The sequence below is a fragment of the Bison bison genome, unplaced genomic scaffold (assembly GCF_000754665.1).
Source record: "Bison bison bison isolate TAMUID 2011002044 unplaced genomic scaffold, Bison_UMD1.0 scf7180017864347, whole genome shotgun sequence".
NCBI lineage: Eukaryota > Metazoa > Chordata > Mammalia > Artiodactyla > Bovidae > Bison > Bison bison.
The window spans coordinates 7,021,495-7,045,551 of NW_011494919.1; the positions used below are offsets into that span (position 1 = coordinate 7,021,495).

Below are 24,057 nucleotides of genomic sequence, written 5' to 3' on the forward strand. Positions count from 1 at the left end.
GTTCCATGTCCAGTTCTAACTGTTGCTTCCTGACCTGGAGGTTTAATCAATAGTAAAAGTGAATAGAACTAATATATATATATATATATATATATATATATTCATCTAAAATCTAGGTAATCCTAAGGAGATTTCAGCCCCTATAAATATTGAAAGACAATGGCCCAACTTTTTGTCTGTGTTCAAGTTTACATACTCTTTTAAAAATAAATTTTCCATATAAAAGTGTGGAGGAATGCTGTACTTCAGATTTCAAGATCATCTAGTTAAATGAGGAGTTAGGAAGCAACTTCTGTCTAAAAAAAGAACTACCAAAGTTCTACTTGAGTGATAAAATAGATTAGGAGAATTACATTTTAGAACATACATTCTCTAACTGAGCCTTTGAAAAAATCTAGTTAATGATTTGGCCCAAGTATGTTTCCATTAAGGTATCTACACACCTGTTCTCTTGTGCCCAGCAGAGTTTAAAGGTCATTCCACAATTCTGATAGGTGTTTACCAAAGGGAACATGGTTACTGCTCAGTGTTAAACCAGTAGATGAAGAAAAGAGGGCTATGATTGGGAAAGAAAAAAGCCAGGTGTAGGGTGGTACATGGGAAGGAAATAGCACTCAGGCCATCTTTTAAACCAATAAAGAATGAGAAGTAGAGAGCAGGATTGGAAGCAAAAGAAAATGATAATTTGAACATTAATTCATATTTTATGTCATTTTCACTCATTCAGTTCTGCTAATTTTTGACATCTCATATCTTTTCTGCAACAAAAGTCCTTCACAAACCATGTCAACCCAGAAATGAATTTTAGATTTTATAAGATAATCAAGTTGACTGATTTTGACTACATTATCCATTCAAGTATATAAAGTCTGACATATTTAACTTTTCTTTTTAACTTATGCCTACTATCTTAAAATCTATTTTAAGTTCTTTGATTTGAGGAACCATATACTTTTGTAGGTATATCAACACATTAAGAGTAGAATTTAGGTGTAAAAAATGTTTAATTATTGGCAATTAACAGTTTAGTTGCAAAGAGAGAATTACAGAGCCTGAGTGTAATTTATGGAGAAAACTTAGAGTTGAATAGGGAAATAAGACCAGAATGCTCACATGAAGTATAGGACAATGCCAGACTACACATATCTCAAAAATATGTAATCAACAATGCTGATCTCTAAATAGCATTGCTTATTTTTTCTCATGCCTTATTTTCTCAATCTGACTCTTCAATATAAAATAAAATAATTATATAAAACAGTTGTGAGATAAGTTTGATGTTGTCTTTCAATGTCTTTATCTGATTTTTTTGAGACTTCACTGTAGATTCCTTTGCTATCAATAGTATGGTGTGTTTGGGAAATATTTAAACAGAATATAACTAAATGGAAGAAAATACAGCCATATAGTTTGTGAAAATACAAGCATGCATGGTCTTGTCAGCATACATATACATGTATGTAGACCAACACATACATACACAAGGATGTACATACTTGTTTACATAGAATAAACTCAGAGGCTAACAGGTAATAAACTCTCTTGAAAATAGAAAGATCAGAACAGTGTCACTTGTACAAATGATGACCTTTTCTTTTTTTTCTTTTAAGTGACAAAATGTTCAGTGTGATATCAGAGATTATTCCAAGTCAGCTGGTGAGATAAAATAAAAAAATACACATTTCTAAACACTTACACTATGTGTAAAAGTGTAAAGAATGTAATTTAAAAATGCTTTAAGCTGTGCATTAAGGAATGCTGACAGTATCAAATTAAAGCATTCTGTATTCAAAGTACACTGTAGATATCTAACCACAAAACAGTCAACTCAAATTTTATTGACCTCATCTCAAAATAAATATCACTATTTTTAAAGGGATATTCTAAGCCAGTTTCTTTAGGCTTCCAGCTTTCTTTGTCTTTAGACAAAACCTATTTATTTAGGCTTTTACCATTTCATCTCTATTAATAAGGAATTTTCCTTTTGACTATGTTACACAATATAGCATACAGATCTCTGTGTTTGTTAACACATCTGACCATTACAACAGCCATAAGAGAAAAGTTCCATGAATTCTCGTCAACTATGGGTAGATGACCCCACATAGAATTGATAAATAATTTAAGGGGCTGGGAGGGCTTGGGGACAGGAGGAGAAGGGGACGACAGAGGATTAGATGGCTGGATGGCATCACCGACTCGATGGACATGAGTTTGAGTAAACTCTGGGAGTTGGCAATGGACAGGGAAGCCTGGCGTGCTGCAACTTATGGGATGGCAAAGAATTGGACACGACTGAGCGACTCAACTGAATTGAACTGACTTAAGGTTTTCCCTGGTAGCTCAGCTGGTAAAGAATCGGCCTGCAATGCAGGAGACCCAATTCAATTCCTAGATTGGGAAGATCCCCTGAAGGAGGGCATGGCAACCCACTCCAGTATTCTTGCCTGGGAAATCCCCAAGGACACAGGAGCCTGGTGGGCTGGGCTGCATTCGATTGGGTCACAGAGAGATGGACACGACTGAGCTACTAAGCACAAGAAGCCAGTAAGTGAGAGAGAAATTTTTTGAAAAAAGTCAGTCCCTAGGCCTGTTGCTACCATAATTGTTCCAACTCCATATATGTTCTTTTTTGTGCCAATTTGCTAGCTCATTGCTACAGTTATTATTCTATTTCTGTGGAAAATGCCAACATATTGACCAAGTCATTTTTTCATTGTCCACGAGTGTCATCCTGTCCTTAATTCTTTCCTGAATTATCATAGAGATCCTTTCAACTGTGATGGTTTCTTATGCTCACCAATACCTGGTTTTCCTCTCTTTGAGAGCACATCAACCAAACTTCCCTATGGTCTTCTGAGTGGTCTGGTCAAATGAATTGATCTAATCAGTGTTTTGTAAATGAAGGTGATATGCATAATTTTGCTGCTGAAGCATTCCATTACGAGTGTGGGATTCCCTGGCAGTTCTTTTTCCCTGCTATGGTGACAGTAAGGCTGTATCCCCATACAGTATAGGCAAAGGGTGATGGATAACACCCTGCTATCCTGAGTTGCTAAATGGTGGCTCATAAAACATACTAGAACAATAAGTAGTTTTGTGTTAAGTCTGAGATTTTGCAGTTGTATATTTCTGCAGCATAATCTAGCTAATTGTAGCATAACTCTCTTATTCCCTTTTCTGTCACTCACCTAGAGAAACCTCTGTTCTATTTACATATACTCCAGCACTAGATGAGGTTTAAAGAAACACACACACAGCCTTTGTGTGTGGCCCCTTGTCATCTTTCCTGCTTATTCTTCCATTTTATCACACAGCTGGGTCCACCTTACTGTATCCTGGTTGATACCAACTTTAGCGACATTTCCATTAAAGTCAAACTAAACTTAATGCAGTCAATGATGGACTGTGTGCCAAGTGTACCTCTTGTATAATCGCCTGTGTAATGGCAAAAGTATCAAGTGGCTCTAAGTATTGCTCAGGATCCAAGATTTGAACGATTATCACATACATACAAAGGAATTTATGCAGATGACTATTTAGTACAGAGAGTAACTAGGGACAAGTGTTACACTGTGGCCACAGTTGATTGTGATGTTAAACAAAGAATCCCGGAGTCCTGGAGTTCCCATCATGCACGTTTCTAACCTTAGGTACAACACTGAATGGATACTAGACAATTTACAGAGCCCCTTCGTTCTCATTATTACCAGAAAAAATCTTCTGCTTTCCTGCAGTTCACTTTTTCTATTGTCAATTGACTGAATATGTTATAATATGAATTATTATTCCATTCACCCATTTGTCCTGTTATGAACTGAGTATTTAAATATACACAGTTTCGATACTGAAAAAAAAAATGCATTTCCTACTTTATAATCTTAAATCTCAAATAGGTCCTTAAATCTAACCATCTGTTTTATGTCTTTTTTCAATCTTATCTTCTATTCTCTGAAAAAGGCAGCTATATCTTCACTTCTTGTAAAACTACTGCCCTCCCCTGCTCCAGATTCTCACTGATGACTTTTCTTATTTCTATGAAATAAGAAATAGGGGCAATTTGACATAAAATACCTCAGCTTCCTACAGTCATTTCTAGAAATGGGTAAGCTCATATTTCAGGAAACTCTGTTCTTGATAGCTGCAATGAGTGTCCATTTTCCATCTTGTTGCTTTTTCTTTCTCTTCTTTCTCATCCTTAAATGTGTGGCCACAGTCCGTGTCCACTCACTATATATATTCACTTAAGAGACAATCTCATTAGCTCTTTCCCTTTAAATGTTATCTTTCCATATACATATCTCTGGAGCCCCCCTGTGTGTGTGTCTGTATCACATATCCAGTTTATAATGAACTCCATCTATATTTCTCCATTTTGATGTATAAGAGATATGTCAGTCATAAATTATTGATGATCCTATTCGTCCTCAGTATCTTCATATACATAAAGAATAGTTTCATTCATCAAGTTGTTAAAGACTAAAAATAGTATTGAATATTTTCTTCTCTTTAGGTATCATTTATCTTTCAATCCTGTTTGTTGTTTTGATGACCAAACTACACCCCAAATCCACGTATTTTTTTTTCACTGAAGTACAGTTGATCTGCAATGTTGTGCCAATCTCTGCTATATGGCAAAATGACTGTCATATACTCAGTCTATATATTATTTTTAAAATATTCTTTTTTTTCTGATTTATCTCATGATATTGGATAGAGTTCCTTGTGCTTTACAGTAGGACCTTGTTTATACACTCTAAATGTCATAGTTTGCATCCACCAACTTCAAACTCCAAATCCCTCTCTCTCCCCCCCCACTTCCCCCTTGGCGACCACAAGCCTGTTCTCTATGTCTGTGAGTCTGCTTCTGTTTCGTACAAAGGTTCGATTGTGCCATACTTTAGGTTCCTCATATAACTAATATCATTTTGCATTTGTCTTTTTCTTTCTGACTTACTTCACTTAGTATGATAATCTCTAGTTACATCCATTTTGCTGCTAATGGTATTGTTTCATTTTTTAGGGGTAAATAGTATTCCATGAGATGTATGTACTACATCTTCTGTATCTATTCACCTATCAATGGACCCGTAGGTTGTTTCCATGTTTTTGTTATTGTGAATGATGCTTCTATGAACATAGAGCATAGGCAAAACATTATCTGACATGAATCATGCAAATATTTTGTTAAGTCAGTTTTCCAAGGCAAAAGAAATAAAAACAAAAATAAAAAATGGGACCTAATCAACTTACAAATTTTTACAGAGCAAGGGAAACCATAAAAAAGACAACCTATGGAATAGGAGAGAATATTTGCAAACGATGTGACTCACAAAGTTTTAATCTTGAAAATATACAAATAGCTCATACAACTCAACATCAATCAATCAATAAATAAACAAAACGCCAACCCAATTGAATAATGGGCAGAGGACCTTAATAGACATTTCTCCAAGAAAGACATACAGATGGCCAGTAGGCACATGAAAAGATGCTCAATATCACTAATTAATAGATAAATGCAAATCAAAACTACGATGAGGCACCACCTCACACCAGTCAGAATGACCATTATTAAAATGTCTACAAATAACAAATTCTGGAGAAAGTGGGGAGAAATGGGTACCCTCTACACTGTTGGTGGGAATATAAATTGGTACAGCTGTTATGGAAAATCTTATGCAGGTTTTTCAGAAAACTAAGAATTGCCATATGATTCAGCAATTGTGCTCCTGGGAAAATTCATCTAAATTTTGCCTTCTTCCTTCCTCTTCTTCCTTTGCATGAGTGTGAACCACCATTATCTTTGGCCACTAGACCATAGCAACGAATTATACCCTACCAATCAGTGTGGTCCCTTCTTATATAAACCATACATTGCATTCAACGAAGAAGAGTCCTACAACAAAGTGCTTTACAACTAAAATGAAAACTCCTTACTATCAACTATAAAGATCTATATGTTCTGACCCCTGCCTGTCTTTTCAGCTAATTTTTCTACCATGATCACTTTTACTCCATCAGTTTCTTGAGTACATATGTAAATTTCTACATTTATTCTATTTATTTAGAATAAATACGTATTATTTAGAATAGTCTTCCTTCCATGTTTGTATTGTTTTGCCCTATGTATTTCTAAGTCTCTGTTCAAAAATGTCATTCTGAAAAAGTATTTCCTGAGCACCCTGTCTAAAACAGCATTCCAAAAACAAACCTCCAAGTCCAAATATCTCATCTCCCTCTCTAGTCTGAGGTTACTTCACTTTTCTTTGGAAAATATATTATTTCCAGAAAAGTATACACACACACACAGAATGTCCCAAATCCCTAATCCAGAAGTTTTTCCACTGAACTCTCTTGGTGGCCTTCTATAAATATGAGGACCATAAAATCAAAGGAATTTTATGTGTATATATAATATTGTAGACCTGAAGGAAGGAACATGGGACAAAAGCATTGCACAGCTGAGGGCAATAAAGTAAAGCTTGTGAGCTTTTGAAAAACATGTAATAATTTTTCCAGCAGAATCTCAAAGTGCTAGGAAAATTTCATGGTTTATGATACCTGATGATGCTTAAGAATATTATCAACCCACTGAGGGCTCTACATGCCAGTAATAATTCATCTGCTCCTTCAGTTTTGTGTATTATCAATTTTCTGGAATAGAATCTGCAAGTAAGTTTCCTTTACTTAAGTACATAGCACATTCTGATTTACCTTTATGGTGATCTCTCAGTGTATCTACATATTTTGCATTAATTATGAGCACCAAATAATTTTGAGTTTGGCAAATGAGTTAGAATATAACTAACAACTATTTAATATAATATAAATAATGCTGCAGGGAGGGAAGGGATTGAAAGCCTACTTTTAAAAGTATAATTTGTAACCTAAAATGTATACCACTGAATACAATCCTCAGTGTAATAAAATTCTCCTACTGTATTGCCTTAAATAAATTTGAAGGTGCTGAATATTTAATCATTTTCTTCTCACTAAACATATATTTCACTTTTAAAGTTTTATCCATTTAATAAAATTAAACATAATGTGATTTATTCTTTTCTCTCCTTTATTATGTATATCTAACTCTGTATCAACATCTATGTCTCCTTAATTTTCAATAGGGTTTAGTTCCAAGTAAACATGAAATAGAAAGATAGCTAAATTATAATAGCAAAGAAAATTAAGTTTTGGAAAACAATATGTCAGGATCAAGCTTTTTTTTTTCTTTTGGAGACTATATTGTTATTATTATTATTATCATTATCATTATTATTATTGAATAATTGGTTCCTAGTATTTTCTATATTTGGAAAAGAACTGTTATCTCATTAGCATAAAAACAAATGTTGCACATGTAAGTGATATCATATGATATTTGTCTCTCATTGTCTGACTTACTTTACTTAGTATGATGACTTCTAGGTCCATCCACGTTGCTTAAAATTACATTCTTTCATTCATTTTGTATGCCTGAGTAATATCCATTTCATATATACCACATCTTTATCCATTCATCTGTCAAAGGACTATTGGAATCTAAAATAGTGATACAAATAAGCTTGTCTACAAAATAGGAATAGACTTATACAAAACGAACTTATAGCTACTAAGGGTATAGACTGGAAAATTCTGAAAGAGATGGGGATACAAGACCACCTGACCTGCCTCTTAAGAAACCTATATGCAGGTCAGGAAGCCACAGTTAGAACTGGACATGGAAAAAAAAAAAAAAGGAAAAAAGAACTGGACATGGGACAGACTGGTTTCAAATAGGAAAAGGAGTATGTCAAGGCTGTATATTGTCACTCTGCTTATTTAATTTATATATAGAGTGCATCATGAGAAACGCTGGGCTGGAAGAAGCACAAGCTGGAATCAAGACTGCCAGGAGAAATATCAATAATCTCAGATATGTAGATGACACCACCCTTATGGCAGAAAGTGAAGAGGAACTCAAAAGCCCCTTGATGAAAGTGAAAGAGGAGAGTGAAAAAGTTGGCTTAAGGCTCAACATTCAGAAAACTAAGATCATGGCATCCGGTCCCATCACTTCATGGCAAATAGATGGGGAAACAGTGGTTGATTCTATTTTTCTGGGCTCCAAAATCACTGCAGATGCTGATTGCAGCCATGAAATTAAAAGATGCTTACCTCTTGGAGGAAAAGTTATGACCAACCTAGATAGCATATTCAAAAGTAGAGACATTACGTTGCCAACAAAGTTCTGTCTAGTCAATGCTATGGTTTTTCCAGTGGTCATGTGTAGATGTGAGAGTTGGACTATAAACAAAGCTGAGCACCGAAGAATTGATGCTTTTGAACTGTGGTGTTGGAAAAGACTCTTGAGAGTCCCTTGGACTGCAAGGACATCCCACCAGTCCATCCTAAAGGAGATCAATCCTGGGTGTTCTTTGGAAGGAATGATGCTAAAGCTGAAATTCCAGTACTTTGGCCACCTCATGCGAAGAGTTGACTCATTGGAAAAGACTCTGATGCTGAGAGGGATTGGTGGCAGGAGGAGAAGGGGACGACAGAGGATGAGATGGCTGGATGGCATCACCGACTCGATTCACATGAATTGGGTAAACTCCGGGAGTTGGTGATGGACAGGGAGGCCTGGCGTGCTGCAATTTATGTGGTTGCAAAGAGTCGGCCACAACTGAGCAACTGAACTGAACTGAAGGGTATAGAGAGTTACAAGGGGTGATAAATTAAGAATTTGAGGTTAACTAATACGCATTCGTAGTGCTCAGTCACTCAGTTGTGTCCTAATCTTTGTGACTCCATGGATTGTAGCCCACCAGGCTTCTCTGCCCATGGAATATTCCAGACAAGAATATTTGACTGTGTTGCCATTTTCTACTCAAGGAAATATTCCCAACGCAGGGATTGAACCCACGTCATCTGCATTGACAGGCAGATTCTTTACCACTGAGCCACCTGGGAAGCCTTAACATATACAGACAAGTATAGGTGAAATAGGTAAACAAGGACCCACTATATAGCACAGGGAACTATAATCAGTATCTTATAATAATCTATAATGAAAACAAATATGAAAAGGATATATATGTGTGTGTGTGTGTCTGTGTGTGTGTGTAATGGAATCACTTTGCTGTACACTTGAAACTGACACATTGTAAATTAACTATCAGTTCAGTTAAGCTCAGTGGTGCAGCCGTGTCCAACTCTTTGCGACCCCATGGACTGCAGCAGGCCAGGCCTCCCTGTCCATCACCAACTCCCAGAGTTTACTCAAACTCATGTCCATTAAGTGGTGATGCCATTAAACCATCTCATCTCTGTAGTCTCCTTCTCCTCCTGCCTTCAATTTTTCCCAGCATCAGGGTCTTTTCCTGAGTCAGTTCTTCACATCAGGTGGCCAAAGTATTGAAGTTTCAGCTTCAGCATCAGTCCTTCCAATGAATATTCAGGACTGATTTCCTTTAGGATGGACTGGTTGGATCTCCTTGCAGTCCAAGGGACTCTCAGGAGCTTTCTTCAACCCACAGTTCAAAAGCATCAATTCTTTAGCACTCAGGTTTCTTTATAGTCCAACTCTCACATCCATACATGACTACTGGAAAAACCATAGCTTTGACTAGATGGATCTTTTTTGGCAAAGTAATGTCTCTGCTTTTTAACATGCTGTCTAGGTTGGTCACAACTTTTCTTTGAAGGAGCAAGCGTCTTTTGATTTCATGACTTCAGTCACCATCTTCAGTGATTTTGGAGCCCCCCAAAATAAAGTCTCTTACTGCATTGTTTCCCCATCTATTGACATGAAGTGATGGGACCAGATGCCATTATCTTTGTTTTCTGAACATTGAATTATAAGCCAACTTTTTTTCACTCTCCTCTTTCACTTTTATCAAGACGCTCTTTAGTTCTTCTTCACGTTCCTCCATAAAGTTGGTATAATCTGTATATCTGAGGTTATTGATATTTCTCCCAGAAATCTTGATTCCAGCTTGTGCTTCATCTGGCCCGGCATTTCTCGTGAAGTACTCTGCATATAAGTTAAATAAGCAGGGTGACAATTAACTATACTTTAATATAAACAAGTAAATAAATGGTGCATGTCGTATTTGGATGCACAATGTTTGAAAATACCTAATGAGAGAAAAAGAATCAGAAAAAGTACCTGAAAAATAGTAAATATATGTCAAACTATAAGGAAGGGTAACATGTAGAAATGTAGTCTCTTTCTCTCTCTCTCTTTCTCTGTGTGTATATATATATATATATATTTAAATTTCACTTATTTATTTTTGAACTAAACTTAGATTGGTTACAGAAGTCAGCTCTTGATTAAATTGATTCCCACAAAGCCTCAGGTTAAAAAAGACACTATTTTCTATTGGTAATGTATTTCACTAGGTTTTCAAAATTTCTGAATCTTTTGGGCCCTTCATTCATATCCAACATGTTTGTATGCAAATTTTAGAATAGCATTTCAATTTTTTAAATACAACTAATACCAATTAGATAAATGTTTAATTTTTAAAGCTAAATTGAACATGAAAAAGATAAGATATAATAGAATAATCATTTGTGATCACTTTTAATCATCCTAGTTCATCAGATATACTTCAGTATAAAGTAATCAAAATGATCCGGAAAAGGCGATGGCACCCCACTCCAGTACTCTTGCCTGGAAAATCCCATGGACAGAGGAGCCTGGTGGGCTGCAGTCCATGGGGTCGTGAAGAGTTGGACATGACTGAGCGACTTCCCTTTCACTTTTCACTTTCATTCATTGGATAAGGAAATGGCAACCCACTCCAGTGTTCTTGCCTGGAGAATCCCAGGGACAGGGCAGCCTGGTGGGCTGCCGTCTATGGGGTCACACAGAGTCAGACACGACTGAAGTGACTTAGCAGCAGCAGCAATCAAAATGATAATGATAATAATATGAAATTATTTCATGTTTTATGTAGTGGTGGTGGTTTAGCAGCTAAGTTGTGTCTGACTCTTGCGACCGCATGGATTCTAGCCTGCCAGGATCCTCTGTCCGTGGGATTCTCCAGGCCAGAATACTGGAGTTGGTTGCCATTTCCTTCATGTTTTATAATAGCTAAATAAATAAATTTAAGGGAAAGTAGAGGAAAACTTTTTGCTATAAGAGTCAAAAGTCCTTATACAAATAATATAAGCAAATTGTGTTGTTATTGTCATTTCAAAAGACACCCCAAATGTTATTACAACCAAGGACCTTTCATGGTAAACATAAACAGGTTTAGTGATAAATGAAACCATTGTGAAAGATGACTACTGATCCAAAGCATTTCTTAACTATCAGTGATTGTCAGAGAAGCATCAATTTATGTCCAGATGTCAGAATTCTAAATCACTGTTACACTGAACAATATATGAGAAATCAAGAAAAACAATTAAAAGAGATGGTGTATTAGTCACTCAGTCATGTCTGAACCTTTGTGACCCCATGGACTGTAGCCCACCAGGCTCCTCTGTTTATGGAATTCTCTGGGCATGAATACTGGTGTGGACAGCCGTTCCATTCTCCAGAAAATCTTCCTGACCCAGAGATCAAACACAGGTCTCCTCTACTGCAGGTAGATTTTTTTTTTTACCACTGAGCCTTCAGGGAAACCCAAAAGATATGGTACAAAGACTAAAAATAGCCAAGAGAATCCTAATACTGGAAGTCTGTTCAAAGGAACCAGCAATCTGAAACCCAGATGTTAGGGACATAATTCAAGTTTTTATTGAGTGCTTGAGGCACTGTGCTAAGGACTTCCTCTTTCTTTTACCATTTAATAGGTCTACCATTACCAGAGATCATAATTCTCAATGACAGAGTAGTTAGCCAACCAAGAATCTGGAAAATTAAACTTTTCCTGGCTTGCAGGAAGAGCCAGGATGCAGACCTATGCCTATCTCTATAAAGATTGAGTCCTAAACATGCTAAATTCTTTCTCTGAGGGCTTCTTGGCAAAAACAGCAGGTTCACACGCTCTTGGACATTTCTTTGTGTCATACACATTTATATAATCCCAATATAAGCTTAGATATTCCAGGAAACTTCATTGTAGAGGTAGGTCAATTTATCTGAATGGAAAATTAATCAAACCAAAACACCAACAACAGGAGTAACAACAATAACAAAAATTTTGGAGAGAAATATTCTACTATCTTATGTATTTACTACTTGGAATCATTAGTTTTTGTATATCAACTTTCTTGGAAACAGATCCATCAGGATTCCCAATGTTTAAAGAAAAAGCAGCACAAGAATTTTAGGTCTTTATTTACAAATTCTAGGAAGAAATTAAAAGTTTATGTGTTTCAACACACTGTCAACTAAAAATAAAATAAGGTACAGAAAATGCAATAGCATAATGCCTAAATATTGAGCAATTAGTTGTAATTTTCTTTCTTTCTTTCTTTTTTTTTTTATGGACAGGACAATAAAGTACCATACTTCTAGACTCAAAACCAACTATGGAAGAATCCTGACTAAAAACCTGCAAGGATTTGTTAAATGTAGTTGTATAACTGATACAAGTATACATATAAAGCAATGATTTGTAACAATAGTTAAATTGTTTGTAAGAGCAATACACTATGGTAGTTGATAATCTGTAACTGAGTTAAATACTTAGATGTTTAAATACAGGTTCTTCCTGTCACTCTGTTATGATGTCACTCTAATGATGTCACTCTGTTATGATGGCGCTGTACATTTGCAAAACTAATAATACAATTGGAAATTGATGCAGTAAATCCATAAACCTGTTTTTTCCTGAGCATTCATAATCAGTTTTCATCTTCAACTCATTATTTTGTATTACATGTGATTATGAAAATATATTTGAAATAGTTTTTCCTATCACAAATTAATTTGCAAAGAAAACCCATCCCACTCTCACAACTTTACAACTATCAAGATTCTTAGAGAAAAGTATGTGTTCATGCGCAGTTGCTCAGTTGTGTTCAGCTCTTTGTGGCCGCATGGACTGTAGCCCGTCAAGCTCCTCTGTCCGTGGGATTTCCCAGACAAGGGATAATGGAATGAGCTGCCATTTCCTCCTCCTGCAATTTCCTCTTCCAGACCAAAGGATGGAACCTGAGTCTCCTGTGTCTCCTGCATTGGCAGGCAGATTCTTTACCACCTGGAAACACCCTTGTGTTGAGTGCATGTTCAATTGTATCTGACTCTTTATAACCCCACAGATTGTAGCTCACCAGGCTCCTCTGTCCATGGCATTCTTCCAGGCAAGAATACTGGAGTGGGAGGCTGTTTCTTACTCCAGGGGAACCTCTTGATCCAGGGATCAACCCGAGTTTCCTGATGGACGTAATATATTATGTTGCTGGGGGTGTGCTGATGCTCACTTGCACAGGGTGATACTGTAGCTGTGGAAAGCTCTCCATCCCTCCACACTCAAAGTGTCTTTTCCAACTGAGTAAGGATAGTAAGACACTCTCCCAGTGGCTACAGTATTTCAAAGATGAGAGAAATTAGTTTTTGAGATTCTCTCCTCTGTTCCCAAAACCACCACATAATATAAATCATTTAATTTACTCATAAAGAATGTTAAGCTTCCAGGGATCTGAAAGGATGAGTGAAACATGAGGCTTCCCTGTCACTTATCTAGATTTAAATGAAAGTGAAAGTTGCTCAGTCGTGTCTTACTCTTTGCAACCTCATGGACTATACAGTCCATGGAATTCTCCAAGCAGAATACTGGAGTGGGTAGCCTTTCCTGTCTCCAGGCGATCTTCCCGGCCCAAGGATCGAAACCTGGTCTCTCATATTGCAGGAGGATTCTTTATCAACTGAGCCACAAGGGAAGCCCAGATTTAAATGAAGATGAGGGGAAAAAAAACATGTCTCTTTCATTTTAAAGCTCATGTTGTTGATGAAAAAAACACAGTTGCTTTTCTTTCTCTTGTTCCTCCCCAATTTTCTGAATTTGACTCCTCCTTGAAATTGGAGGGGTGGAAAATATCTTTTCCTTCTATACTTTAAAACTGGAGGTGGGGCCTTTGGAAGGTAATTAGTCCAGAACTCGAAGCCCTGATGTGTGGGATTAGTGGTTTAACAAGGGATTCCAGAAAGCTCTTTTGCTGCTTACTCCCAGCTTCACAGGCGGCGCTAGCGGTAAAGAACCTACCTGCCAATGCAGGAGATATAAGAGACATGAGTTCGATCTCTGACTCAGGAAGATCCCCTGGAGGAGGGCATGGAAACCCACTCCAGTATTCTTGCCTGGAGCATCCCATGGACAGAGGAGCCTGGGAAGGGCTATAGTCCACAAAGTCACATAGAGTAAGATACAACTGAAGCGGCAGCACGCACACACACCCCATGAGGACAACAGTCTATAAACCAGGAAACTGGCATCTCACCAGATGCCAATATGCTAGTGCTTTGATCTTGGATTCCCCAGTCTTCAGAACTGTGAGAAATAAATTTTAATTGTGCATGAGCCACCGAGCCTTTTGCATTCTGTGATAGCAGCCAGAACAAACTAAGAATAGTTTAAATTCCTTCTTTCCAAAGATGCAAAACCACTCCCCAGACACCTTTTTTCTAGTTACTAGAGCTATTATGCTAGGAGATCCAACCAGTCCATTCTAAAGGAGAACAGTCCTGGGTGTTCTTTAGAAAGAATGATGCTAAAGCTGAAACTCCAGTACTTTGGCCACCTCATGCAAAGAGTTGACTCATTGCAAAAGACTCTGATGCTGGGAGGGATTGGGTGCAGGAGGAGAAGGGGATAACAGAGGATGAGACGGCTGGATGGCATCACCGACTCGATGGACGTGAGTCTGAATGAACTCCGGGAGTTAGTGATGGACAGGGAAGCCTGGCGCGTGCTGCAATTCATGGGGTCACAAAGAGTTGGACACGACTGAGTGATTGAACTGAACTGAACTGAACTGAGAGCTATTATGTACCCCAAAAAAGTGTACAAACATGAACAAAGTTCAAAGGCCAATATATTTAAGTAGGTCTCTCTTGTTTTGAAATTGTTAGTTATCTAAGAACCATCCAAATAGTAAGCATGGCAGTGTACTTTCAGAATTCAATTATATTCTGAAAATTTTATTGATATTTTTAAGAGATTTATTTATAAAGAATAAAAATTTACTAATATACATTGCTGTTTACAACTTTCCAGTTATTGGCTTATAAATGCTTGCTACTCCAAGAACGTATCTCCACATAGCAATGTTCCAAAGAAAGTGAATTAATAAGAGTCAATTTATGATAATTTGTCCTGTCTGGTCCAGAATTATATTTAATCTAGGTTGGAGTAGAATCTGTAGTCTTATTTTTACCTTAAAGGACATAGAGAATTGCCTGGTGATCCAATGGTTAAGAATCTGCCTTGCAATGCAAGAGACTCAATGCAAGGTGAATTCGATCCCTGGTTTGGGAACTAAGATCCCACATGCTGGAGGGCAATTAAACCCACGAACTGCAACTACTGAATCTTCAAGCCTCAACTAGAGGGTCAGTGAACCAAATGAAAGATCCTGTGTGCTGCAACTAATACCAATGCAGCCAAAAAATTAGTATATGTATATGAACAGAGATTGCCAATTGGCTGGAATACTAGAGATAGACACATAAAGAAAACTGCTCTTCTGAAATGGTTGATAACAAAAACACATCCTAGCCTACAACAGTATGGTTTGGCAATAAAGTGGTCCTTGATGTTATTCAGTCGCTCAGTTGTGTTTGACTACTGCAGCCCCATGGACTGTAGCGAGCCAGGCTTCCCTGTCCTCCACACTCTCCTGGAGTTTGCTCAAACTTATGTCCATGGAGTTGGTGATGCCATCCAATCTTCTCTTCTTCTTTCATCCTCTTCTCCTTCTGCCTTGTATATTTCCCAGAATCAGGGTCTTTTCCAATGAGTTGGCTCTTCGCATCAGGTGGCCAAAGTATTTGAGCTTCAGTTTTAGTATCAGCCCTTCCAATGAATAATTCAGGATTAATTTCCTTTAGAATTGACTAGCTTGATCTCCTTGTAGTCCAAGGGACTTTCTAGTCTTCTCCAACACTTTAGTTTGAAAGCATCAGTACTTCAGTGTTCAGCCTTTTTTATGGTTGAACTCTCACATGCATACATGACTACTGGAAAAATCATAGCTTTGTCTATATGGATCTTTGTTGGCAAAGTAATGTCTCTGCTTTTTAATATGTCATCTAGGTTTGCCATTGCTTTTCTTCCAAGCATCTTTTAATTTCAAGGCTGCAGTCACCATTCACAGTGATTTTGGAAACCAAGAAAATAAAGTCTTTCACTGTTTCCATTGCTTCCCCATCTATATACCATGAAGTGATCGGACTGGATGCCACTATCTTGGTTTTACTGAGTGTTGAGTTTTAAGCCAGCTTTTTCACTCTCCTCTTTCACTTTCATCAAGAGGCTCTTTAGTTCCTCTTTCCTTTCTGACAGAAAGGTGGTGTTATTTGCATATCTGAGGTTATTGATATTTCTCTTGGCAATCTTTATTCCAGCTTGGGATTCATGCAGCCCGACATTTCACATGATGTTCTCTGCATATAAGTTAAATGAACAGGGTGACAATATACAGCCTTGATGCACCCTTTCCCAATTTTGAAACTGTTGTTGTTCCACGTCCAGTTCTAACTGTTGCTTCTTGACCTACATACAGATTTCTAAAACTAGTCCTACTCAAAAATAATTAGTTCAATTATTTATGTTGCATTCCTTATCTTTTATTGGATGAAATTTAACATTGATGCTGCTTAATTTCATAAATTTTAACTTGTTTATGTTTTCTTAAAACTAAATCTCAAGGTTCAAGAGATAAGGATATTGCAGCTCATAGTCCTTACATACAATCTGTGCTGAATCTCCAATGTTGTAGCCTCTCCTTTTAATAGTTACACAAATCTTCTGAGGGATGGAATATTGGCTGTCATAAGCTTTGGAAGAATTTTTTTTTATCATAATTGTCTAATCTTACATTTTTTAAAGTAACGGTATGTGTGCATAATTTTCAACATATTTAGCCTTTGTAGAAGTGATTTTGGAGACAAAAAAATAAAAAGATGTAGATTTAAATCCTGCTATAGGACATAATGATCTAAATAATGCCTCAAATGTAACTTTTCTATGTAACTGTCATTTGGCATTTAGAACTTGGAAATCAAACATGGGTATAACCTTGATCAACTCACCATGATTACCTTCTCTTACCTTTACGGCCAAGAAGCACATGGGAAGTTTGAGGGGGTTTTCTGTTTTGTCTTTTTTTTTTTTTTTTTGAAAAATCAAAAAACTGAAATCTTAAAACTAAAGGTAAAAGAAAAGCTTCCATCAAGTAAAGCATGAGGTGCTTCCTGGTACGGAAGGGGAAGGAGAAGGGGTGCGGAAATTGCTATAGCTGCTTCCGTCTCTTAGCAACATGCCCTGACTTGAAAGCTGAAATCTTGCAAGCATTCAGAATAGAATACATTTATTTTTCAAATCAGCAGTTCATAACAAATATCTGTCCATAGCCTTTAGGCTGCATCTAAATTATTGATGAGTTTACTAACTTGCTGATCGCAGAGCATTTCTGTTCCCTGGCTTCCAGTATGCATATAATCAATTGCTCCTTCTTGAGAGTAAACACTTTTTTAATTGCCTTTGATACTTCATCAATAGACAATTAAATAAGAAAATAAATAAAAAGACAGAAAAAAGGGAAAATTATTTCTCAAAATCTCTGTGGGATGAATCACATAGCTGGATCAATTTATTATTATTATATTTTCTTTTCCCCAGACGAAACCCAGAGCTGGTGCTACAGATCTCCTTTCTGGGTAGGAAAAAAAAAAAAAAAAAAACTTTAGAAAGAATCATTTGGAAATCACAACAAAATTACATACTTTTAAATCGTGAGATGCAAATTTTAAGGATAGATTAAGTAATAGAGCTCATTTCAGGTAATCATAATAATCATAATAATTAATATTTTCTTAAACAGTTTGCCATAGTACGGCAAGTCTCAAGTTATTCCAGTGATCTAGTTGCAGCATTAGCATTTGGGGCATGCAGCCAATTAGTCACTACTGTGCCTGCGTGCCTGCTAGGTCACTTCAATTGTATCTGACTCTTCGCAACCCTATGGACTATAATCTGCCAGGTTCCTCTGTCCATGGGCTTCTCCAGGCAAAAATAGTGCAGTGGGTGGGTTGCCTTGCCCTCCTCTAGATCAAACCTGAATCTTCTACATTGTAGGCAGATTGCTTACCACTGAGTCACCAGGGAAGCCCAGTTACTATTGTATGATCAATTAACTACAAGCCTAATGATATCTGACAAGTTGTTAAAGATATAGGATGTCAAAGAGGTTTGGAATAGAATCTCCCCTATTCCCTAGTTATTGTACATCAGTCAGGAAGAGGATAGGAAGAGGAAAAATCACTGCCTACATTTTCTACCCTTCAAGGTTTCTCAACCTTGGTATTAGAGATTTTTGAACATCATAATGCTTGGTTGTAGTGGGCTTTCCTACGCTTCATAATTTAATATCATCCTTGGCTTCAATTCTTTTCTGCCTAGAGATTACATAATAAAATTGTTGAAAGTACTTGCCATCATACACCTGCCATCATGTTTTTGCAACTCATTTTTATAATCTTCTACTATTTCCAATCACTTTGTCCTCGACTAGGTTTACATTTTATTTTTTCTAGGTGTTTCACATGTTTCAGTTCAGTTCAGTTGTTCAGTCATGTTCGATTCTTTGTGACCCTACAGACTGCAGCACACTGGGCTTCCCAGCCCATCAACTCCCGAGCTTGCTCAAACTCATGACCATCAAGTCAGATGATGCCAACCAACCTTCTTATCCTCTGACGTCCCCTTCTCCTCCTGCCTTCAATCTTTCCTAGCATCAGTGTCTTTTCTGAGTCGGCTCTTTGCATCAGGTGGCCAAGGAACTGGAGTTTCAGGACTGATTTCCTTTACGATTGACTGGTTTGATCTTCTTTGACTGGTTTCTTCACATATTTTACCTTCTGGTAAATAAAATCCCTTTCTCAGGGATAGAATTAAATACCACCTTTTCTATAAAGTGTGATTTATTCTTTCCTGATACCCCACAGTCTCACCATCATGTTTTTATTAGGTAACTCAATGAGTGGATTTTTTTACTGACTTTTCTAGTGGTGGTGGTGGTTTAGTCACTAAGTCATGTTGGACTCCTGCGACCCCACGAACTGTAGCCCACCAGGCTCCTCTGTCCATGGGATTCTCCAGGCAAGAGTACAGGAGTGGGTTGCCATTTCCTTCTCTGGTGGATCTTCCCGATCTAATCTGTAAAACACAATCTGACACATACGTAGTACTCATTTCATTTAAAATCAATGCCAACACAAATAAATAACTGCAAATGACCCTTAAAGTCACTCAGAGGATATTTTTTGATGTTTAATTTACTGCTAAAAGTAATAAAGAATCATTAGGATTGATGATATGAGTTAAATGATATTATCTGTGTAATTTGAGATGTAGCTGCCTGAAAACTGAAGTATAACTCAGTGAGAAAGCAAGGCAGAAAAATCCAACTGAAGGTTATAACAAAAACCTAGGCAAAATATGATGAAAAATTGAATTGATTCAATGATAGTAGCAATAAAAAGGGATAAATAATACTGTGTACTTTTATTCCAATAATCTAGAAAGTGTAGAAAGTATACATAAGTATGCATTTATGTGTATATGTATGTACTTTCATATGTATATGAAAGTATACATAATTGTACAATTATACAATCATGGAAAATGATGATTAAAGGTTTAGTAAAAGTTTTACGTTTTAATAATAGCCAAGTACTGAATTAAATGGGTGACATACTTCATCTCATTTATTCTCTAAGCAATTTTATGTAGTAGGCCATCAGCAATCTCACTTTATAAATAAATGAATTAATATTTGTAAGGGAAAAGTTAGTCAATACTAGAACTGAAATTTAAAAGCAAATCTATTTCTTCATCTGAAATACCTCTTGTAAGACATTCAGTAAGTTTTCAAAAAGCAAATAGACTTTGATTAGATATGAATAGAGTTCAGAAAACAGATAATTCCCTGATTTCTTAATCACCTGTTGTTACACAATATCTTTTCTAAATCATCATTTCTTCTCTCACCCAAATCACATTTTTATACACTAGTATTTCTGATGACTGCTCAATTTGCTGTTTTCACTTTATTGGGAATCTGTTGTCCATTTAGAGTAATGCTTTTCTAGGCCTAGGAAATGAGCAAAGCACTAAAAGTTAACTGAAAATGGTGGTGACTCATAGATGTTTGGAATTTGGGAAGCATATGGAATATATTGTATAAGAAGTAGAAACAAGATGAAATACAGAAAGGAAAATGTACGTATAAAATATGATCATAATATAAATTAAGGTAATGTAAGTGAAAAGTCACTAATGATAAGTATGATAATGAATATTAATTGTCTGTGGCTACTATCAATTATAAGCCAATCATAAAGTTAACATACATCCCAGTTAGCTGAAGAAAGTCCCTTTTGATGACTGCTGTACCAGTGCTTAGCTCAGCTTAAACTTTGTATAAAAATTTTCAGCTTTTAATGAGGTGTTATTAAAACCTCATTGCATTAACATAAGCCACCTGGATTTGAGAACCTCCTCTTTAAAGACAGTTTTAACTAGTTAGAGAAAGTTTCTTAGATGTGTTCAGTTCAAACAAACTAATTCCTTCTGGTCTATAATATGAGTGGTTGGGTTTATGTGTTAATTGCTCAGTCGTTGAACCCAGCTGAAGCAACTTAGCATGCATGCATTTTTATAGTAACATTTCATTATTTTGTAATGAAGTTATTTTTGACAGCACAATAATAAACTGAAAAAGAAATGAAAGAGGATAGCATGTTTAATGGAAAACTGCCATCTGAATTCCTATTTCTCAAAGTTGATGCCATGTAGCCTGTATCATAGAGAAATCAGAATATCACAGAGCAGATGAAAAACAGAAAATGCTTCAGCATTTACCTCACTATTTATTGCTTATATTAAAAAGTCTATGCAGATCACAGTAATTTAACATGTAAATCTGAGGAAAGTGTATTTATATGTCATCATGGTAAGCATGGCATCTGGTCCCATCACTTCATGGGAAATAGATGGGGAAACAGTGGAAACAGTGTCAGACTTTATTTTGGGGGGGGCTCTAAAATCATTGCAGATTGTGATTGCAGCCATGGAATTAAAGAGACGCTTACTCCTTGGAAGGAAAGTTATGACCAACCTAGATAGCATATTCAAAAGCAGAGACATTACTTTGCCAACAAAGGTCTGTCTAGTCAAGGCTATGGTTTTTCCGGTGGTCATGTATGGATGTGAGAGTTGGACTGTGAAGAAAGCTGAGCGCTGAAGAATTGATGCTTTTGAACTGTGGTGTTGGAGAAGACTCTTGAGAGTCCCTTGGACTGCAAGGAGATCCAACGAGTCCGTTCTGAAGGAGATCAGCCCTGGGATTTCTTTGGAGGGAATGATGCCAAAGCTGAAACTCCAGTACTTTGACCACCTCATGCGAAGAGTTGACTCATTGGAGAAGACTCTGATGCTGGGAGGGATTGGGGGCAGGAGGAGAAGGGACGACAGAGGATGAGATGGCTGTATGGCATCACTGACTCGATGGACGTGAGTCTGAGTAAACTCCTGGAGTTGGTGATGGACAGGGAGGCCTGGCGTGCTGCGAATCATGGGGTCGCAAAGAGTCGGACACGACTGAGCGACTGAACTGAACTGAACTGATGGGAAGCATAGTTTTTCATGTAAGCCAAATGAGCTACTTTATTTTCAGTTTGTGATTACAAGCTTTATTTTCATTTTTTGAATGTGTGTGTGTATGTGTGTGTGTAGATGTATTAAAAAAAAATGGATGCTAATATGCCAGCTGCATTACCAGAATAATATTACAAAGAGTTGAATTATACAAAGCTTACATCTATGTCATCAGAATATTGAAATGAAATTTTTTCTTTACTAATGAGGATTTCATTTTTTCATCTAATCTATGTACTGAAATAAAGTTCATTCTATTGTAAATACGATCTCATAATATTATGAGTGCTATTGTAAATACAGGTAAAAGTCCAACATAAAAATATAATTATTTGCTTTGAGGTTGATAATGTGAATATGAAATTTAGAAGAGCACAGTATTTTTCTAAAAACAATAGTCTTAATAGAAGCATGTATGAAACAGATATATATTTGGAATTTGTTTTGGTATACACTCAAAATTGTGCTCTAACAAGATGCAACATGTTTCCATCACAATACAAGCAGAAATTGCTTGAATGTATAGATAATTTTACATGAAAACAGAATAAGTCATCACAAAACTTTTTAATAATTTTGAATATGTAAAAGTATTTAGCTGGTGGTGTGTTCTTTTTTGCCTTGTCACTTGTAATCCCCTAGATTTTAGAACTCTTTGAGCTTTTGAAGACTACATGGCAAACTAACTTCAGAGTAGTAGAGAATTCTCTGATGTTAATTTCTCAGTTGTTGTATGGCAATTCTTCATTGTTCTCTTGCATTTTCCTAAGGAGGAACTGATTTTCATTTGTTCCTGAAGTTTTAGTCAACAATATTTTTTGAGCAAATAGTGTCAGAAGTCAGAGATAATGTCTTCCTCTAAGTAGAGGGAAGACTTGGATACAGTCCACTATAAAATGTTCAGCTTCCATAAGCTCAAGGCTCATCTCTTGTAATTCAACTCACTGTAGATGGCTATCATCTGTTCCTTTTATGTTGTCTTGTGGGAATTGGGATTTGGAGATCAGCTGAAAAGATGATACTCTGGCTACTGCTCTTGCTGTGAGTTGATATATTTGCACATTTTAGTAGGATGTTAAATTTGAGAATACCTTCATTAAAATTTATTCTGAGTTGCCATTCATTTAAGTTAAAGATATTATGTCAATAGAGAGAAGTTAAAGAGGTTGGGGCTTCCCAGTGGTAAGTGGCTCAGTGGTAAAGAGTCTGCCTAACAATTCAGGAGACACAGAAGAAGAGAGTTCATATCCCTGGTCAGGAAGATTCCCTGGAGGAGGTAATGGCAAGTCACTCCAGTATTCTTGCCTCGGAAATCCCTTGGACAGAGGAGTCTGGCCGGCCACAGTCCATGGGGTCGCAAAGAGTCTGATGTGACTGAGCACTGAGTACTCAGTTAAAGAGGTAAGTACCTTCAATCCAGTGAGATATTTATTTAAAAAAAAAGCAAACCTTAAAGTGATGAGCATATATTTTAAATTCTCAAAAAATAAAAGTAACACATATCAGACATTTAAGGCTGAAATAGATGAAAATACTTGAATATATATCAAAAATGTCACCCTGATTATATTATGTGCATGCTTGCTAAATTGCTTCAGTTGTGTCCAACTCTGTGTCACCCTATGGACTATAGCCCCCCAGGCTCCACTGTCCATGGGGATCCTCTAGGCAAGAATACTGGAGTGGGTTGCCATGCTCTGTTATGTGTTAATCTGTAGATGACCTGTAAAAAACTCTTAACTGCTAACATGCATGTGAAAGTGAAGTTGCTGTCATGTCTGACTCTTTGCAACCTCATGGACTGTAGCCTACCAGGCTCCTCTGTCCATGGAATTTTCCAATCAAGGGTACTGGAGTGGGTTGCCATTTCCTTCTCCAGAGGATCTTCCCAACCCAGGGATCGAACCTGGGTCTTCTGCACTGCAGGCAGACACCTTACCATCTGAGCCATCAGGGAAACCCATACATACATAGATATCTGTATATACATGTTCATGTAGTAAATCACTAGTGATGATTCATGTAAAATTTCAGAGTTGATTATTTTTTAGTATGATTTTTCATTGCCTTGTACTTCAATATTATTCACTATCTAAATCTTTAGATGTATTGAATAATTGATATGCTCTCATATATGATATTATTTGACTAACACACAAACAAACCCTATGCTAAATTATAAACTTAGGCCCTATGCTAAATTACACATCTATGTTAATCTCCATTTCTCTATACA

General features: G+C 36.8%; 1 non-coding gene across 1 annotated transcript; it reads right to left on the bottom strand.

Moving 5' to 3' along the window:
* Nucleotides 1-23,706: 23,706 nt before the first annotated feature.
* TRNAC-GCA lies at nt 23,707-23,778 on the bottom strand. The gene has a single exon. It is a non-coding gene; the product is annotated as a tRNA-Cys (tRNA).
* Nucleotides 23,779-24,057: the final 279 nt, after the last annotated feature.